General features: G+C 42.3%; 1 long non-coding RNA gene across 1 annotated transcript in view; it reads right to left on the reverse strand.

The window, feature by feature from the left end:
* The window catches only part of LOC138526565 (uncharacterized), a 65,495-nt gene extending 44,956 nt beyond the window's left edge, over nucleotides 1-20,539 (reverse strand). Inside the window, exon 1 of the long non-coding RNA XR_011283622.1 lies at nucleotides 20,144-20,539. This is a non-coding gene — a long non-coding RNA (uncharacterized lncRNA). The remainder of the gene's footprint in view (nucleotides 1-20,143) is intronic.
* Nucleotides 20,540-20,758: the final 219 nt, after the last annotated feature.

Consider the following 20,758-nt stretch of genomic DNA (forward strand, 5'->3'; position numbering starts at 1 on the left):
ATCAAATTTGGGCCCCTTGACTCATTGCTACTATAGCTAAGGACCAGGCAGTTATTAAGACTACCTGAGCAAAAGTCGCTGCTTCTTCTTGGCCACTCCGGAAAGAACCTAGCCCAGGGAAACTCACAAAAAAAGTTTCTAAATCTATGGCTATAAAGCCCACTCTAACTCCATCATTATCAGCGAGTGATAGGGCTCTTTTAGCCCCTTGTCCTTTTATCCATTCTCGCAAAACCGAAGAAGGTATGGAGAACTGGGACTTAGAAGAGGTCTTTTTACCATCTGAACCAGAACCGACAAATGTAATTAAACTAAAAAAAAGACTGTGGCGGAAAAAGCCAGCTAAAAATGTTTCATTTGAACCAAAGCACTTAAATTAACTTCCCGGGAAGCAAGACTGCTAATACGCGTAAAAAAGCATAACCTGAGCTACATGATCGTGGAGCTTATGCAGATATGGAGAAAAAAAAACTCAGAATGAATACATTACCAGATGGCACCACCCGCCAAGTGTCACTCCATGGGCCGTTGGATGCTTTCTGTTCACCAAAACCACCTGTGACGTCTGTCCTTCCTGCCCACAACCTTCTATGCTTAAAACCAAACATGATCTCTTCATGTTGCTGCCTAAATCCTAATAATTGTTATTGGACAGCTGGCCTAAAAGAAATTGAGAGGAAATATCCTTGGTTGAGCAGCAAAACTGATCTTTCACACAAAAATATGCAACATAAGATCAGCAGCCCTATGACAGCTGATCAAGGATCAAGGCAATGAGTCATTCCAGTAGAATTGAATCAAGCAAACTACAGCCAATTTTTAAATTAACTTCGCTTTTTGACCATTTGAAATCAGCTACAACATCTTGGTTTGATAAACTCCACTAACCTCTCCTGCATTGAACTACATAGGGTTGGCAGCAGCACAAATTGGGTGCTGATCGAGTTCTTGTCTGCCCTAACTGTGGAACTATTAAAATCAAACGCTGCCGACCTATCAAGAATGGGCATGTCTCTTACCATTTGTCTCAAAATAAAGAAAACAATAGACATCACTGATCGACCACAAGCTCTAAAAAGGATGATAAAAGCAAAAAGCATTGAGAAACCTGAAAAAGCAGCATTACGAGCTCATTGTTAACAAACCCTTGTCCATGGTGGCGGATGCCTGGATACCTGAATGTATAACAAACGGGGCAAGTTGACTGTCTATTTCTGAAAAAACCTTGAAGTGGACCTCGTGGAACACTCGTGCCTATCTATCTTTTTTGGTTCACCCTATTGGTCTTGAGATTATTGTAATGGGTGATGTTTTCTCATTACAAGAAACGTGGTGCACACAACCTTTCACTATAAACGGCTTTCAGATTATACATAATTTTGCCACACCACCTCATAGAGGACAAGCTAGAGGTGGTCTGGCGATTGGTACAAAAATGTCACACGAACTTAAAACATCTTATGTGTTAGCAGCAATATTTAAACTCAAGCAAAATAAGCCTACTTATCAGAAATGTCTATGGACTGCTGGGAGGTTCCAAAACCAAACTGATACAAGCTGAAATAGAGGGCATTATACGAAGATGGCACACCATATGAACATCTGGTCTGGGTATCATGTTCCCATGGTTCTCCAAACTACATACCTAGATCGTTATGGTCACGTTTTGTAATGGCTCACAATCTGATACAACTACCTTTTGAAAATCTTTCTATGGGACAAACCAACTACACATGGACAAATGGCGTCCACCTATCACATATGGACCACGTCTTGGTGGACTCTGCTCTAACATTCAAGTGTGGTCTGATACAAATGCATTTAAATAAAATGAGTGATCACGCAGTGCTGAGCTGGGATCTTAACCTCGACATGGCATATACGTAAACATGATACATTTCTCTGAATCTATGCCTAACAAACAGGGCAATAGGCTTTGATGGGCGACAACCACCATTAGGGAAATACATTTTTCCTTAGGGAGTGACCAAAAAGATTTATTTTAATTTTATTTATGTACATATAGAGCGCTGAAAGCTTGCAGGCATCGGGGCACTGTAACAAAAACATGAAAGACAATCCATATATAACGATAGAAAGAAGAAACTGTTAAGGGGAAACCAGGTGCAGCAAGATCGGCTCAAATAATCTCTGTATCGAACTGAGATTAAGAACATATGATTTGCATGAGAGTAGAAACCACCAATAAAATGTGAATAAAATGGCAAACTACAAGGGCACCACAACTAAGCTCCTTTTTGACCCCATGTTGGCGGAACAAACATAAGCATACTGCAAAACGCCAGCATTAATAAAAAGAGACCCGTTGATGAGTGATGGCGAAAAGCTGTCTCTCATTAAAGAAATCAGCCACCAGATATAGAAACTGGATAAAACAGCACAAAAAGTCCACCAATACTGCTAAATGGACATTATTGTTTGGATGGCTCGAACCGCACAACACCCAAAAACGTTGGTCACACTTTAATGATTACAAAAGTAGTCTGTCCACTGCTGACCAAAATCAAGTGCCTGAGGACACATGGTCTGCATATATCATCGAAACTTATACTGAATTCAATTCTACTAACACAAAAGAGATCTTGAAACATGCTGATATAGAATTGACTAAGCTAAACACTGAGGAAGACACTTTAATGAATATAATCACCAAACTAAAGAGTTCTCGTGTTCCGGGGTCAGACGGCATCCCTAATGGTGTGATGAAAGCACAACCTTCATTATGGACCAAAATCTTAACAAAACTATACACACATATAAAACAAACAGGCGTGATACCGACCAGCTGCCGTAAATCTGTGCTGGTACTGATCTTCAAAAGAAGCGATAGACTGAATTCCACCAACTATCGCCTCCAGGCCATGATCGACTCCAGCCAAAAAATGTTTGCAACAGTTCTGGTAAGAGAACGCACGAGCTAGGTGGAAAAAAAATATCTTTTAATCCCATGTCAGACAGGCTTTTGAAAAGACCATCACACACTCACCAACATCTGCACCCTCCAGTATTTGATTGCCGAAACATGCCACAAATTTAGATCTAATTGGTATTTCTGCTACATCGATTTCAGCAAAGCATTCGATTTTGTATCCCAACCCTTACTTTGGAGGAAGCTTACGAACTCGGGCATAAATCCAACACTACTATTATTTATCCAGCAATTATATACTGACACCTCAATCACAGAATGTCTGAATTGTGCTGGATTACATTCAAACCATTATTGCACAAATCGTGGATTGAAGCAAGGCTGTGTCCTTGCGCCCATATTGTACAACCTATACACAGCTGACCTCGCCCAAACTCCTCGCGCAACCCTAAACTTCCCTCCCAAAATGAACGGGGCACTCATACCATGGCTTTCCCATGGTGACAACATCATATTGTTCGACCAGACACTGATCAGACTCCAGCATTCTTTCTACGCTCTGGCCGATTACGCTGCTAGGAATGACATGGTAATCAATATCAATAAAACAAAACTTATGTCCCTGGGGAAAAAAAACATTGCAATGAAGTGGAACAAGGGATGGCAGCTAAAATAACAACCTTTGGAAAATGTTAGAGAATATATCTATCTGGGTTTTCCTATCAGAGTAAACCCATCTCTTCATTACTATGAGGAGCGAGACACAGATAAAATCTGGAATAAATGGCTGGCCATGAGACACTACGTAATACACCACTGCCCCCATAACGTGCAATTAGACCTCAAGATTGACATTTTCACAAGTAAGCCAAACTTCTAAATGTTTAAAATACATCAAAGCTGTGGTATAGGTCTAGAACCATCCCACATTCTACACACTAAGAAAAGGTATAATGAATTCTCTCATCAGAGTTTCCCCATGCATAAGCCATGCAGTTACTTGACTAAACTTTGATCCATTGAATTAAAACTATTCATATTGCAACTACAATTTAACCTTTTACCAACAATGGAGTATATGTGTTGATGGCAAAAAAAAAGCATTTTGCTGCGAATACTTGCCGCCATTGTCACTTGTCTGTGGAGACTAGTCGACATTTATTGACAAACTGCATAACTTTAAAAGAACTTTATCATAAAGGTTATACTGATTATGTTGCACAATTTGAGGATATTAAAAAAGACCAGTTTTGGTACACGCTAGTTGGAGCTGAGTATATAGTTATTTCCCCAGCTGGACTGGCAATATGGAAAGAAGCACTTGAGAGTTTTTGATTTCCTATACTTCTGATCATTATTTTTAAGGCTTTATACATCTGAAATGTACATGTGTTTTGTCTTTATTGTCTTCTTGTTGTTAATGTATGAATTATGTATATGGTATTTCTTGTGTAATGATTTTTCTACACTTGATAAAAGTTTAAAATAAACTATTGCACAATAAAACAAGTTTACTGTTGCCCTTTTAAACATGTTTAAAAAGTTTGTATATTTTTAGCAAACTTTTAATGCGAAAAAGATTACATTTTTTTGCAACATTGACATCTTGTACATCTGGTGTATTCTTATATTGAAAGTAGCAGTATTAATTTCATTTAGACAGATTTCTTCATCAATAAATAAATCAAATTATTCCCATCTCATGAAAAAGTAACCAATTGTTGGGGGTATCACTTTAAATAATGTGTGCCCTAACCTTTTAAATGTAAAAATTACTCATTCGTTTGATACATTATAACTGTTCCTCTATGCCCCAAACAACAACGCCTAATTTATACAGTTTGCAACTGTGTTATTTACATCCATATATGCTGCTCTTAGAATTATCTCGACAGCATCTTTAACTAATTTAATATTATATTTCATTAGCATTAGTCCTTGTTCCTTCTGTCTTAAAAGCAAATACTTGTCAGAAAACAAAAAAAAACGAACACTTGTAAAATCCCTGGCTCCTGCTAACCCACAGCTTTACCAAAAGTCAAATCTTGAACTTTCGTGTTCTATTCACTAACATTATACTTTGAATAAAATGTCACTTATTAATCTTATAGAAATGAGGAAATTAATTTCACTCTATGCTCATATTCAAAAGGCATAGAACTAATACGCCCAGCACATTACTTTCCTCACAGTCACTTGCCATGGATTCACGATCAGCCTGAGATCAAAATGTCACCTTAACCTCAATTTATGAGAGGTTCCGATAGTTTGTCATCAGCTTGATTAATTCCCATATGCGTGCAATTCTTTTCAAAATTGCATGCCAATGGAACCTTCTCTTGTACTGTGGGATAACTCCCAAAAACCATTTACGATTTTTAGCTTTGTGGTTTTTTCACAAAACTATCTAATAGGTGTCACATGTGCACAACTGTTGCATATCAGTTGAATACCAAAGTGTAGACACATTGCACATGCAGGTGTGAAACTCAGCATCCACAAGACAGCTTATTTGATACAACCTCCAGAATGTTAACCAACAAATATTCACTAATCTCCAAATTCTCATAGATCCTGGCCCCACACAGCATGGCTGAGATCACTTTTACTCTGTTAATCTCCAACTTCTCTTTCAGGATTCGAGTACAATTCTCAATAAAGCAGCAGAGTGTTATGTCACTGAGTTATCAATACTGCCCTTATGCAAATTCCACAAACTATTTTTGGGGAAATGCAATGTCTATATAGTCATATTGTTTGTTTGATGATTGCAACCTAAGTTCGATCCAGACTCCACTTATAACAAAAGTTGCAATTTACCATGTGAAAAACCTTACCTTATAGTAGCTTCAGTTCCAAACAATGCACCCTGAAATATTTCCTGGGTTAGATCAAATATTGTTGCAATCCTTGTGGAATAACTCTGCATCATTGACATACATTGGTGTTCTATAATTGGTGTCACTTCAGTGAAGGTGAGGCTGACCTTAAGCTATTACATCGTGTTAGTTTGACAAATGAAAAAACAGCAAGGGTAAAAGCAAAATTCCCTGTTTCATTCGGTGGGAGAGCACAGGCCCCATAAATCGAATGACAGTAAGTGCCATGAGAGGCGATTTATTAAAGTGCCCTATTCTATAACCCCGATAACAGACCGCTTCACATCCATGGGGGAGAAAAATAGGCAATAAATGCAGGATTATTTTGTGAAGAGCAGTCATGCCTTTCAAAATAACAGGGATTTCATTGTATGTGAAATATTGCGATTATTACCCAACGCAGTTGGACAAGATGAGATTTATTTGGATGGCCAAAAATGAGAATGGACCAAGCTGGAGAGTAAGGGGGTAAGCAATTGAAATGTTCACATTAAATGTATGTAACAATATTCAAATATACTCAAATGAAGCTATCTTGAATAGCCAACAAGAGTTGAGAGCCTTTATTAAAAAGCCCTTTCGGCACACATACTGCAATTGTAAAAGCACATTGGCAGTGATGTCTAGAAAAACACCACAGAGGATCTAAATCAAAGAAAAATTAATGCCCAGCTGGTTAAGTATTAAGGCTTTCAGGAAAATGTATTATATATAGTAAAATATCTGACTTAAATCGCCCAACCTAAGTTGCAAAGTGGAAAATATATGACAGACCAAGCTATTGTTGTAGGGAAAAGTCCCAAAAAGAGAGATTCATGCAACCTGAGAGTTTACATTTCAATACATTGATTGAGCTTAGTAAATTACCCAGTGAATGATTTGTTGCTTTCAACAGTCTCCTCTGTCATGAGATGGCTATCGCAAAGCACAGAGCGCATATATTTAACTTAACATCTTTATTTGTTGTCTTCAGGGAGAGGTTGGCGGAACCCCGTAGAAGGACGGGAAATAACCGAAAAGGGGAAGGCTCTTTGGAAACAGTGTCACAAAGGAAGAGCAACGTAAAGTCAGTGAAAAAGGGGTCATAAGCAATAGGACCTAAGAACCACTGTTCAATGCCTACACTAACCCCACAACCCTAGGTGTTTGCACCCATGAAAGAGTCCTTCAGTTCACTCACAGTCTCAGAGTGGTTTTGAGTTGCCCAGAACACATCTGTACCTAATCCTCGCAAATTATCACAATGATCCACAATCTATTGGGTTGCATTGCCCTTGTGAAGTACGCCTACCGAGGCAAGACCTTGAAGAATGCCCCGTCTTGCTGTAGCGGTCTATGGATTATTTACTGATGCAAGCTGTGTATCTTTCTCCCTATAGCCCTAGTAGTCTCTGCAGATTCTTTGCAAACAATATGTGAGACAGGCATGGTATCAGGAGATGACACAGACAACAAATTAAGAATTCAGCAGTAGAATCTTTATTAAGTATCAGGATGGGTGTAATGCCTAACTTGCCCTTTAGCTATGGTGGGGATTTCCCTATCTAAAGAAACTAGGGAAAGTTTATGCCTGGAAGTCCAAATCAAAAGTCTGTCTGTGTCAAAACCTATGCCTGCCCTCACATCAAATACAAAAATGTAGTGTAGGGGTATTCTAGCTCAATAGTGTTCATCACATAGGGCCTCATCACGAGTTTGGCGGTAGCCCTTAAATGCAGCGGTAGCGCTGTTACTGCCGCATTTAAGGGTCTGCCAAATCATGGCTTCGGCTGATTTCCCCGCAGCTCTGAGCTGGGGGAAATCTGCCGAAAATGTGCCGATTTTTGGCACGTTTACCGCCGGCGGGAAATCCACTGGTGGTAAAAGCGTGAAATTTCCCCATTGAGCCCAATAGGGAATGGGGAATTCCCGAATGGGCTCAGTGGGGAATGGGTAATACCCGTTCCGCCAAACCCGTGATCTGGCGCTAATAGCGCCGGTGGGTTTGGCAGTAGGGCTAATAACGTCAGTGCTATTAGCGCCGGCGTTACCGCCCAACTCGTGATGAGGCCCAAAGTCTGGAGCAGCCTCTAGCTCCCTTTCCCAAGTTTAGGATACAGCTACAACAATTAGGGGTTTCAAATGATCCGTCAGGACTTGGGATTCTCTTCTCTGAGTTTCAAGTATACTTGGTTTTAGTATAAAAGTTTGAAAGGAGCTCAGGGTTCCCTTTCCCAAGCTTCAAACACTGGTTCACAAAACAATGTTCCATAAGACCTCAGGGTTCCCTTCCCCAAGCTTCAAGCACTGGTTCACAAAACATTGTTCCAAAGGAGCTCAGGATTCCCCTCCGCAAGCTCCAAGCACTGGCTCACAAAAAACAATGTTCCAAAGGAGCACAGGGTTCCCTTCACCAAGCTTCAAGCACTGGTTCACAAGAAACCCTCACAATGTTTAGCTTCATCTTGTTTCAAGGTTGTGATCATAATTCTCCAGGATGTGTTGGGGCTTCCTGGTCTAGGCACAGATGACAGGCCGTTCGGTCCACCCATTACAGGTTACACAAGTTCCACTTTATTAGCTTTCATTTACAGCCTTCACTTCCACTTATTCAGCTTACTTTTGCTCAGTCGCCATTTTGCTCACATTCACTGGCTCCCCTCAGCTGCTTGTTCACTGCTTTCAATCTTGTGTTCACAGCATAAAGAGTTCATATAACTTTTTTTAGTATCATTGATTGCTCAGAGACCTTTAAACATGTTAAGTTCCTTCAGACTTGACCAATCTGATATATTGCTTCAACAAAGTCCACTTTTAGCATTTCAATCATTTCGAGTAGCTCTTCTTCTTTGATCAGAGGCTTTCGAGAACATGCCGATCACATGCGACCACTCCAATACAGTACAACTCAACCGGATTTCTTGCATTCTCTGAACCTCACTGCTCACACTGTTCTTTAGCTTCCTTGAGGTCGGGGTCTTACCGCCTGCCCCTCTGACACCCTTGGACTTGTACTTCCATTCAGGGGAATGAGCACTGTTAGGCCACAGTGAAGGGACTGACACTCTCCCCAGTTTCCTTCTCCCACCTTCACCGGCTCCCTGGATACACGGCTCCCTCACCAAACATTTCCACTCTGCATCACTGTGCAGTCCTTCAGCCTCTCAGCATTCCATTCTCCTTTGGCTTCTTGTGGATTCTGCTGGCCTTCCTGCTGCTCTATCTTCTTCAACCAAGGCAGCTCTCCCACTGCCCGGCATCTCCCTTAGTTCTCTGGTGCTCCACCTTTGATACACCTGAACCCCATCAAGGGGTTTCAAGTGTGATTCACTCTCCTGGTTTGCCTGATTCCAATCAGGCCAATTACTGGTACATGCCTGACCTTCAGCCCTGTAGTCATCAGGCTTCCTCCTCTTCATCCCAGTACTATACCGGTGTTTCCTATAGGCAGTATTTATTACTCCTAGTCCCTTCTTCTTTGTCATCTCAGTACCAGGTAGGCGTGAATGGGGAATTATGGGTAGGGGATGTATATAAACCATAAAGGCTGAGGAGGGGTTAGATAGGTCAGTGTTAGGAAAGAGTAGGATATGGTGTCTCACCCTCAGGTCCCCTCTCCCCAATCCCCAAGGACCCTTCACCCAGGTGATCCTCCCTAGTCCACCCTCAGGGTCAGGATCCAAAAGCGATGACCCTTCCCTGGCCACCTGAACAGAAGATCCCTGGGGAGTCGATGTGAGAGTACCTTTAGGTTTCCAACAGTATCCCTTCTTGCCTTAGGAATTCATCTGGGTAGTATTTCTTTCCACTCTTCCTGGGTTAGGTTACAGTAATGTTAGCCCCCCCAGCTAAGGGTAACCCTTCTGTATTTCAGCAGGTTACAGGCAGGCTTCAGGACCAGTCAGGTATCTGGGTCAAAACTTTGCTTAAACTCTGTTGACTTTGCAGTCACTACCACGAGCTGGGATAGTGCCCTCAGCATTTTCAATGAGAAAACTGGCTGGTGGGTCACTTTCCCCCTTCATTCTGGGCAAGGGGATTAGTGTGAGGCAGTTGGTTTCACCTTTACCCTATTTGTGTACCCTGTTTTCACATTTAGGTTCAGTTGTTGTCTTTATTCTGAAAAGCTAATTCAGCACTTGTCCTGGCGCCTGTGTTCCCAGGCCTCAAATGGGTTGTCCCCTATATTTGGATGAGGCAGCGCTGCCAAGGATGCTGCACAATCTAGTGTTTCAGCTGGCAATGGTGCAGGCAAGTTAATTCCCTCTGGGATAACATATGCATGTGGAGCGCAAATACTTGGTTATGTGTTTTCCCTTCTTGTCCTTTATTTCTGCTTGGGCTCCTTGGTCCACACAGCACACCTGATGTGTGACTGTCACAGAGTCCCGCTCCACTGGTGGATCTTCGGTCGGGGGCCCTGCATCCTCTGCAGATGTCCACTGTTTGTTGTAATCATAGCAAACTTTTTCTGGGCTGGGTTTGGCTGGTCCCCATCCCCCTAATTCCATCTCCCTCATTGGATGGAAATAGTAAGCACCCTTCAACACTCCGCATGAGAGCTATGTCCTGTTGAGGGTTACTATAGCTATTTCCATGCAATGGTGAATGGAGGGTACAAGAAAGAGGACTAGTGTGGGGTGTAGGATATGGTTCAGGGATCCCCCATTTAACAGCTCCACAGCTCGCATCCCGTATCTTCAGGCTTCCGATAGCCCTCAGAGATCCCTAGTTCCCTAGAGGTGAGTTAATCACACTGCTTTATGAGAAATCATTGGGCCTTATTACAAGTATGGCGGTACAGGAAAAAACTGTGCTAATGCAGTGGTAACTTTGTTACCACTGCATTACGGTACTACTGTACTACAACTTTGGTGGTAAGGAGGAGGATTTTCCTCCATCAAAATGCTGAAGCTTATAGGGAAGTGTAACTCATAAGGATAGAGGCAGAGCAAGGCGTCATTTTAAAAGCAGCACATAAGTTGCACCTTGTGCACAGTGTTTGGAAAACACACCTGCATACGAAATGTGCAATGCTTTGCAGTCACTCAGATAGAATTATAACTGACAAGGCCTGAGATGAACATTTCAAGTACCAGAAAATAATTTGCAACTTTTGTTCAAATGGGTAACTGCTTAACCTGAGAAGAAACAGAATGGCAGTTTCAAGAAAGAAAAATAAATGTATATTTTATGCTGCTGTGTTTTGGGGAAAATGTAAAATCAATGATGAGAACAGGAACATTTACATTTTAAAAGCTGAAAATGTGAATAGGATCACATTAAAGGAAGCCAGAACTGAACTCTGACATCTGCTTTTTGCCCAGGCCAACCTCCCCCAAAATGAGATGTGGAAACAGATACCATGCTTTCTCGCGGAGATGAATTGGTGGAGGATATGGGCATACAGATAACAACTGTACTTGACAGTAAATCCTAAAATGGCAATTATGGGTTGCATCTGTGTATGATGGGTTTAGCTAATGAGGGTTCAGCATGGCCAGATGATCTGTTATGCCTAATCTGATCCCCCTTGACACTCGTGAAGGCAGGAAAAGAAAATACCTGGAAAAATAAAGGTTAATCTGGAATATCTACAGACGCAGGAACTGTCTAAGGAGGGCAGCGACAAAAGTCATAAAGCTCTGAAGATTAATAAAGTTGTCATATGTGCGGAAATTACAAATGTAGAATGTGGCAAAATGTAATGTAAGAAATCCCTGAGATGACATCACATTAAATGGGAGGGACACTGGGTGCAGAGGTTGCTCCCATCAGTCTGTCTCCTTCATTAATATGCCCAATGGCTGCAGAGGGGTATGTCTACTGTGATGTCACTTTTGGAACACTGTCCAATCACATACATTGACCAATTAGACTGGGGAAAGTACTGACACCTCAAAAAGGTGGGGTTACTGTTCTATGTAAGATCCAACACACACTCACTCTGGGACAGACACTGACAGAATCACTCGCTCACTCGCTGAATAATGGAGAGAAAGAAGAATTGATAACAATAGGAAGGAGAAGGAATCCTCTAGGACTCATTTTTGATTATTGCCAGCACCCTGAAAGTGACGTCTAGCAGAGGTTAAAGCCCCAGGCCTTCCTAATGGATAGAAATAGCAGACAGGCTGTGGTAGAAAGCTGATCCCATCTTGCTGACTGATGACCACCTGTTCCTAGAGGGGGGGGGGATTGAACCAGTCTTTAAGAGGGTGCCCACCTGTCTGTGATCCAGACAAAAAGAAATGAATATGCGAGTGTGATCTAAAGGGGAAAGCATCCTGAGGGGAGTGATACTATAAAGAGAATTTGATTAAATCCTGATTCTGTTACTGGTAAATACTGAGGTGCAGGGCTATAGAAACTGACTGTACATCCGAGGAAATTAGAAAATATTTCATAAGCGTATGTGCATTTGGAATTATAGATCAACAAAGTAGTATCTATTGTCTGTATATAGTGAGATCTTCTGACTCCTTCTCTGTGCATTGCGCAAGCACAGAAGAGCAAAGGACATTTCACGGTAGGCATACCTACAAAAAAATAAAGTCACTTCCTGGATATGCCATTGAGCAGAATACTGTTATTAAAGCTAAGTGTTCCAGACAAAAGGAAGAGGGTGATTATTGGCTATCCAAGCTCTCGCTGTTTAAAGTTTCCCATTGAAAGTGAGAAAGGTATGCTTTTACATAATAATTAAATAGAAACAGCACTGAAGGGATCAAGCTGCTATATAAGTTGTACATACTTTTCTTTTTACAAGCCATTTACATCTCTGAAGGTCCAGTAGTTTGTTGCAATTGAGTTTAAAATGTTATTGCAATGCTGACATGTATTTTGAGTAAGGAGGTGGTATTTTAAGTAAATGGGAAGTAGCGATAATTGGAAAGGCAGGGATATTTTCAACTAATTTGGTGTTTTTCACAAATGAAAGATTCCTCCTGCACTCTCATGCATTCAATCCATGGTGCTGCATGCCTATGGTGAATTAAATGCACATAAACCTATTGTGATTTGTGTGTTACAAAAGTCTCTGTTTCCATAACTGTAGCATTGAAAACTGAAGTGACCAGTGTGTTGATTATTTCTTATCATGCCCTTTTATGAAGAAACAATTTGTTTATCTTTAATCTGATTCCATTATTTCTATTTTGTTAATAATAGGCCTTCTGTGCAACCCTGTGTGCTGTCATGACCACTGTGAGGGGGCACAAGTTGTGCCACAAGCAGGCTCCCACCAGAACCCTGAGGGCCTTAAAACCACTGCAAAAGTGCTCCTGAAGCCAGTCCTGGCCCCTTTGGCACCAGGCTCATATGGAAGGAAGGGCTGTTCAAACTAGGTCCCATTTATGTACATGGGCCTTTACATCCAACATGGAAGCACCCACACAGTCTAGTTCTAAGAACCAAGCCATGGGGTCTAGTGTTTTGGGTGTGGCAGGCCTGGAACTACTTTCCCTGGTACTACTTTACCTGGGCTATATAAACCACACCCTGACTGCAGAACACGCTTCGTGTTATTCTGCAACCAGCAGCGTGACGCTCACCGTGTCCAGCTCCTGGTCTTCAGCATCTTCCTGTAATCCTGCAAGAACAACAACAATATTATTCTGTTTTACCTGAGAAAACACCATCCAGCACTCAGTATCTCAACTGGGTTGCAATCTGTGGAAACCAAGAGAAGAAGAAACATCACTCACCTGTGGGTACTAGCTTAAGGACTTCCGGCGAACCACTACCACAGCTGCTGTTCGCACATTGCAACCTGCAGTAACGAGAAAGGGAAAAACAATATTAGAACGCGCGCTTCCAAAACATGGAATTCCAACAGTCTTACCTGAATTCCATCGCATTACGCCACACTTCCATCCGGAGCACCACAGCAACATCTGCAAAGGAAAACAGACATATTCAGGTTCGCTTTCAATATTAAAAAACCGCACAGCACTGTACATACCTTAACGGATTCCGGGGGCCTGTTTTTCATCGCGCTCTTATCCACTCGCAGCACCACAGTGGCCTGTGAGGAGAAGAAGAAGAAAACACAGGTTAGCTTTAAAAGGCAATAAAGGCGCTGCGCTTCGCACTTTCTCTTACCTAGAAACGTGCCTCTCCATCCGGCACGCCAGCATCAAGACCTTTGCACCTGAAAAGAAGGAGATAAAGACATTAACGAATTCCCACCATAAACAGAACAAAGACTTACAATTAACAAACCTACCTGCCTACCAGCAGACTCGGGGTCACAACAGCCCTGGGCCGAAAGAAGGCGTACTGCACCAGTGAAGCAATTCGGGCAGCTCGCCAACAAACATCAAGCGCCCCCTGCACAAGAAACGCAGGACGGATAGCTCACCCTACAAATAACTAAGATTCATTATTCAGCACTGGGCAACTACACATCCAGGGTTCCAGATACCAGAGCCTTCCAGACGCCCCCGGGGATATCGGATGAGCGTAACAGTGTGTCTTCTCCCAAAAGGGGAGGGAAGCTAAAATGTATCAATGTTATTAAACTGTGGGTACCAGATTCATAAAAAGAACTTGATTAAATAAAGGAAAATTGTGTGTGCCTGGTTTGGGGCAGGTGGAAAGCTCCCCTGAGTTAATGGCCATCCAACTAAAACCTCCTACAAGGTAAATCCTCCACCTTACCGCCAAAAAACAGCACAATCAACAGAATGACCACCAGGCGGTAAATCCGCTGAAATCCCCATGGAGTCCAATGGACTCCAAAAAATAGGGATTTCCACCACCTTCCACCCCTTGTAATCCTGCTGTAAATCAGTGGGACCTGATTTACAGTGGCCAATAACAATAATTATTTTTTTTTTGTTTTTGTTCCAGATTTACCACCAAACAAATGCCAAACTAGTATTGAGGCACATTATCTGGATCTCTAGGAGGGTATCATAGGTAATTCTTTTTATTGCACAGATGGCAATTAGGAACTGGCTCCAGACTTCCCTTTGTTAAAAGGGAAAACATTCTGTTGATGTCGGAGAAATATGCAATAGGTCTTGTTTCGTATAAACCCACTATAATCTGCCTCTCCCCATCTGTCATTCCTTCCACAGGGCTGCATCTCAGCAGGTGTAAATGGTGGTGGCAGCAAGCTAATTAGTTTATTGATTCCATAACGTTTTGATCCTAAATCAACTATCCCATGATGCCATGAAAATAGGATTTTTATCCTTAAACTTGATCTTATTGTGCTTGGCTTGCAACTCAAGATGGACTCCCATTGTATTTGGCCACTTTGTAGTTACAAAATTGATCATATTTGGTAATGACTTCTTTGCACAAATGTATATCTAACAATTTAATCAAAGGCCAGATGTTTGTGTATCCCTGTATGTGTGTCCGATGCAGTAGCTTCGCCTGTTGTCACCGCTACAGGGAGCTGTTGCCTTAGGATGTATAGAGAAAACGCCAATTTGCATAGCTTCGCCTGTTGTCACCACTAGACGGAGCTGTAGGCTTAGGATATATGGTGGTGCTACTGTGTTAATGAAAACCTGCACTTTGACCCGTGTACACAGTGGTGACTATGTGCATAGCCACCCTTACCATGCAACCTGTCTAAATCTCTGTAAGAAGAAAGACAACATTATCTGCAGGCAGCCCTTAGACCGCCATGGAGTGACTGATGTTGCAGACATTTTATCCTCATAACAAAGCCTTTTTGTTATCTGAATCAGTATATTATAACAGTAAAGTTAATTTGAGAAAGTGCCATTAAAGTTATATTTAATAAATTAGCAAACATCTAAAAATACATTGATCACAATATCAATCACTGATAAAATAGTAACAATGAATAATGATTAATACAAAATTACTTTTGTTTCCATCTTGCGTTCAATATACATGGATGTGAGCATTTCCCGAGAACTTTCTAACTTCTCTATATTCCGCCTTCACATATCCACCTAGACATTACTTGAGCAGCCACATACAGGATAAAAATACCACATGATATAACATTTCATGGTAGGCATTACCAAGGCATAATACGCAAATAACAGAGGTCCCCAATTCATGCAATGGTTACACATTTAGTCTGCTGCTTCTTCTGTAAAATGCCTGTCACATATACCGTAATAGGCTCCATGCCAACTGCAGCGACACTGCAGAAAGCAAATAAAACAGTGCTGGGCATCACTAAGTGAAACGAAGCTCTCTGAGGAAGATCTTCAGGGTTTTTCACCTATGTCGTTGTTTGCTTTGCAAAAAGACTAAAATTGAAGCAGGTTTTCTTCTTCTGCTAGGTACAAAGGGCAGCGCTTCTCATAGGAGTTTCCTCTCCACAGCGCCATTACCGACGTGAGTGGAAAACCGTTAAATCTTGCTTCAGTGATTCCATGCCTTGCAGATGGGTTATTTGCCCACATTAGATAACCTTGCATAGTGGTTACAGTTATAATGGCATGCTGCCTATTCGAGGGAGTGACAAGTTTGAATGCAATAATCGCATTAGTGCCAATAGCGAGGATTTGTGACCACAGTTTTACTTCGGACCTGAATTGGTCAGCGGAAATACCGTCCGAACCTGGACAGTGAGACCGTTTTTGTTTAGTGATAGCAAGCTTTAATCCTAACACCTAGAATACAACTTCAGGTGTAAAATGGAGAGATGGCCCTTCCAACAGAGTCTTATCCAGTCGAGCAGTGGCAGTGTCTGAATTATAAAGAGAAGAGAAAGTTGCTTCCAAGTCCTTGTCCAGTACGAATGAATTGGAGTTACTAGGCTTCATCCAATAACTAGGATTCATCCTATATGATGGTCCAAGCATGATTAGATCCCAGAATGTTTGGGGATTGAATCCTCTGCTGCTTCTGCTAGCTCATTCCATGCCTGATTTTATCATTCTTTTTTGCACGATTGGCGAGCCAGTTTGTATTTGGCTCTAGCCACAACAATTTCAGATCTTGAGGCCAAAAGATTTTTGAGTGAATCAGTAAGGAGTTGTTTAGCCCTAGTGCAATCTTTATTAAACCACCCCTTTACCCTTACTCATTAACTATTGCTAGGGCCTGGATGGAATCCAGCTCTCTGATAGGATTATGGTGATCACATTTAAATTCTGTATTATTAGTCTTTCCTGCTACTCACGATTATTTTTAGAGTATGGGTTGGTTGCCCTCTGGAATGACGTTCTATCCAAATGCAAAAACACAACATTCGGATTTCTAGAGAGCGGGGATTCAAACTACAATACAATGGGTAGGTGATCACTCATTACATCCTCTGCAATGTAAAAGTTATTAATGAAATGCCAGTATGCAGCTCAGAAGCGGAAATAGTCTATAGTTGAGCTGCCCATCTCTGGGGGTGTGCCCGTTAGTTGATCTGAAACCTCACTCATACATGCAAGACAACAGCTGAAATCCGCACATATACGGGGGCAACATGGGGGGGTGGCATAGTTAGTGATTGATCTTCTGCTGGATCGAATAGATCAGAAGGCAGCCCATTTCCTATCTTCCCGTTAAAATCCCCACCAATAATTATACAGAGATGGTCCATAGGGCTGCTAATACCATGGTTGTCAACAAAAGCTTTAAGGACAGCTAACAGTTTCTGGAATTTTATTTATGTAAGCTGTTACAAAAAATTAATAATTACCATATTGTGTGCATTGGGTAGCCAATGAATGGTATATAACGTTGAATGTTACGAACATTTTAATGTTAGGGTGAGTGTTGTGAAAAACAAAATGAGCAACATGCCCACCATGCATGAGGTATCTAGTGTAGTGAGCAACAAGCCCACCATGTGTGAGGTATCTAATGAGCAACAAGCCCACCATGCATGAGGTATCTAATGAGCAACAAGCCCACCATGCATGAGGTATCTAATGAGCAACAAGCCCACCATGCATGAGGTATCTAATGAGCAACAAGCCCACCATGCATGAGGTATCTAATGAGCAACAAGCCCACCATGCTTGAGGTATCTAGTGAGCAACAAGCCCACCATGCATGAGGTATCTAGTGTAGTGAGCAACAAGCCCACCATGCATGAGGTATCTAGTGTAGTGAGCAACAAGCCCACCATGCTTGAGGTATCTAGTGAGCAACAAGCCCACCGTGCATGAGGTATCTAGTGTAGTGAGCAACAAGCCCACCATGCATGAGGTATCTAGTGAGCAACAAGCCCACCATGCATGAGGTATCTAGTGATTCAAGCAAACAACATTTTACCACAGACGTATTTGTCACAAAGAAAGGTGGGTGGTCATTCGTATTCCAAAACTCTCTTTGATTTTATACAAAGCAGGATGGAACTGGTGCTATTCATCCCCTTCCCGGTAGGGTATTTCGAAAGAGCACTATATGAGTCTAGCTGACTGTCCATCTTGCTGCCCGCCCTTCTGCTCCCTGTCACCCGGTACAGCTGTGCCCCTCCTCCATGCCCCTCTGTATCCTACCTGTGCTGTATATCTGTTCTGTTGTTACCTCTGAAAAGCACTCCGTTATGCATCTGCACTGTTGTACACCTCTGTAAACATCTCCGTTATGTATCTGTATTGGTCTATACCTCTGAAAAGCGCTCCGTTGCTCCCCGAAGCTAGGTCTGCCCTCAATAAATACCATAATAATCAATAATAAATCATCTCTTAAAGATAGCACGGTACCAGAAATGTATTTATATTGTTATTCTACGTTTTGATAAAAAAGCTTTGCTCTGCAAAAATAACTGTTCTTATTATGACTAAAATATATACTGTAAAGGATCGTAAGAAAAGAAAATTTTAAAAAGCCAATTTACAATCTTAATACAATTAGACATTTTTATAGCTGCTTTTGCACACAAAAAGCAGATGCCTGCCTCTTCTACCCGTGTCTGCATCTCTCCCTTTCTCCAACTCTCTCAGAGACATGTGTGTTTTTCTCTGGTCTCAGAGCGGTCAGCATCAGCTGGGGTGGCTGCATCAAACGTGTACCTTAAAGGTGGCTTTCACCCAAATAGATGGAACAGATACAGAGTCAGACAGAGAAAGAGACACAGAGGGAGAGAGCCAGAGAGAGAGAGAGAGGGAGAGAAAAATAACGAGAGAGAAATAGAGAGAGAGTATGTTAGTACAATTAAAGAATTTATTTTTTGAATAGCTGATTATGTAAAAAATAACAGTTCCTCCTCAGGATATTGATTTTTTTTTCTCCTGGCATGGAGCTGTCAGCAACGGATTGGCTCTAGCAAAACGTGCAGCGAGCAATGTGACTCTAACCCACATGCAAAGAGACAGGCCCCCATCCTATGCAAACTGCATTGGCTTTCGCTCCAAGCCAGGATACTGTTCAAAACTGCATGTATCATCTACAAAGCAGCCACGAGTAGGACATCAGCGTACCTGGCGGCTAAGCTCCACATATCTGGTGGTGCACGCTCCTCCCACAGAAAATCGACCTACCGGCTTGAATCACAACTCATCCGCAAAGAGAAGACCCGCTAACAATCATTTTCTTGTCATGCACCCACCCTCTGGACCTTGATCCCGGTGTCGGCTCGGAATGCCCCCACAATTCTCCATTTTCGCTAATCTCTCAGAACATGGCTCTTTCAAAAACACCTGACCAAGGACTAATTCCAATGGACATTCATACCGATGCATAGACGTCACAGTACTGTGCTACTGTTAAACGATGGCAGCTCACTGCTCTCGAGCTAGGTCTGCCCTTTAAACACAGTGTGAGAGGGAACGAGAAAGCAGAGAGAAAACAAGATCACAAAGAGTACGAGAAATTTAATTTGCGGGGTACACCCAGTGGAAGAAGCCACCTCCTTCTTAGGGATGGTGGGGGGCGACGGCAGGCCCGAGACCCAGACCAGCTCATGCAACACAATGGGCCTCATACAAGTATGGCGGAGCGGGCAAAAATTTGCGGTAGCGGAATTACTGCCAATATTCCCGCTCCGCCATGCTACAAGTATGGCCTTGGAGTGGAGGATTTACCTCCACCATTATGTTGGAGGTAATTCCTCCAAGTCTCTGCTGAAAAATCGGCAAAATCGGCAAAATTACTGCAGTTGAATTACCCCCACAGTAATTCCTCCAGAAAAGCCCCATAGAATCGTATGGACCTATAAAGAAATGGGGATTTACAGAGCCACTGCCAATTCAAGTGGCGGTAACGGTAATTCAATTGGGTGGTATTCTGGCAGATTTACCACCGGAATACCGCCCAACTCGTAATGAGGCCCAGTATCGCTTCATGGATCCCAAACCTGGCAATCTGCATAAAAAGAAAAAGCATTTTTGGAACATATGAATGCACACAATTTTACATTTGAAACCTGTATGTGATATTGATTGAGCATCAAACCCTTCTGGGCGAGTAATGGAAGGTGAGCTCTGCTCTTTTCATTCATCCCAATACTCACCCTAACATAAAGTGTCTGTAGCAAGCCATATATACCAACGCAGGCAGTTTCCGAGTAGGATGTGAGGCTTTGGCTGTTCTGCATTCAGTCGTGTGTGCCACCCTTTTGTGATCAGATACGGCTGCTCGAGAGTGAGATCCTGGATCTGGGATTTCCCTGGGCTAGCCCCTGCTTCTCAGGAAGAAGCCCTCTGTCTTCTTCAAGCAGGGTGGTAATAAGTGCAGACCGCGAGCACACGCCGGTGTTCTATCTTCAGCTCTTGAAGGGAGCCGTGTTCATTGGGTGCCTTCAGGGCTGAGGTATCTGGGAATCGCATTGGTATTGGTCGTATATATCTCCGGGCAAAGGTCGTGTTTCGAAACTGGTAGTGCTGCATTTACACATGTACTCACGGAGAGACATAGTTGCCTGTTGAAGTATATGGTATCAAGTGGATGCATCATATTGAAAGCCCTGGGGGTGTGGCCAGGGCCTTTTTTTCAATGTGTCTATGCCTGATCCAATTTTATAATGAGCTGTTATCTCTCTGCCTGTATGTAATCCCTTATTCCCTGGACGTGGTTAAGGCTGAACAGGGAGTGAAACATCCCCCAATAGTGTTTAGTCACTTCAGTG

Source organism: Ambystoma mexicanum, chromosome 7p (genome assembly GCF_040938575.1).
Source record: "Ambystoma mexicanum isolate Mex_15411 chromosome 7p, UKY_AmexF1_1, whole genome shotgun sequence".
Lineage (NCBI taxonomy): Eukaryota > Metazoa > Chordata > Amphibia > Caudata > Ambystomatidae > Ambystoma > Ambystoma mexicanum.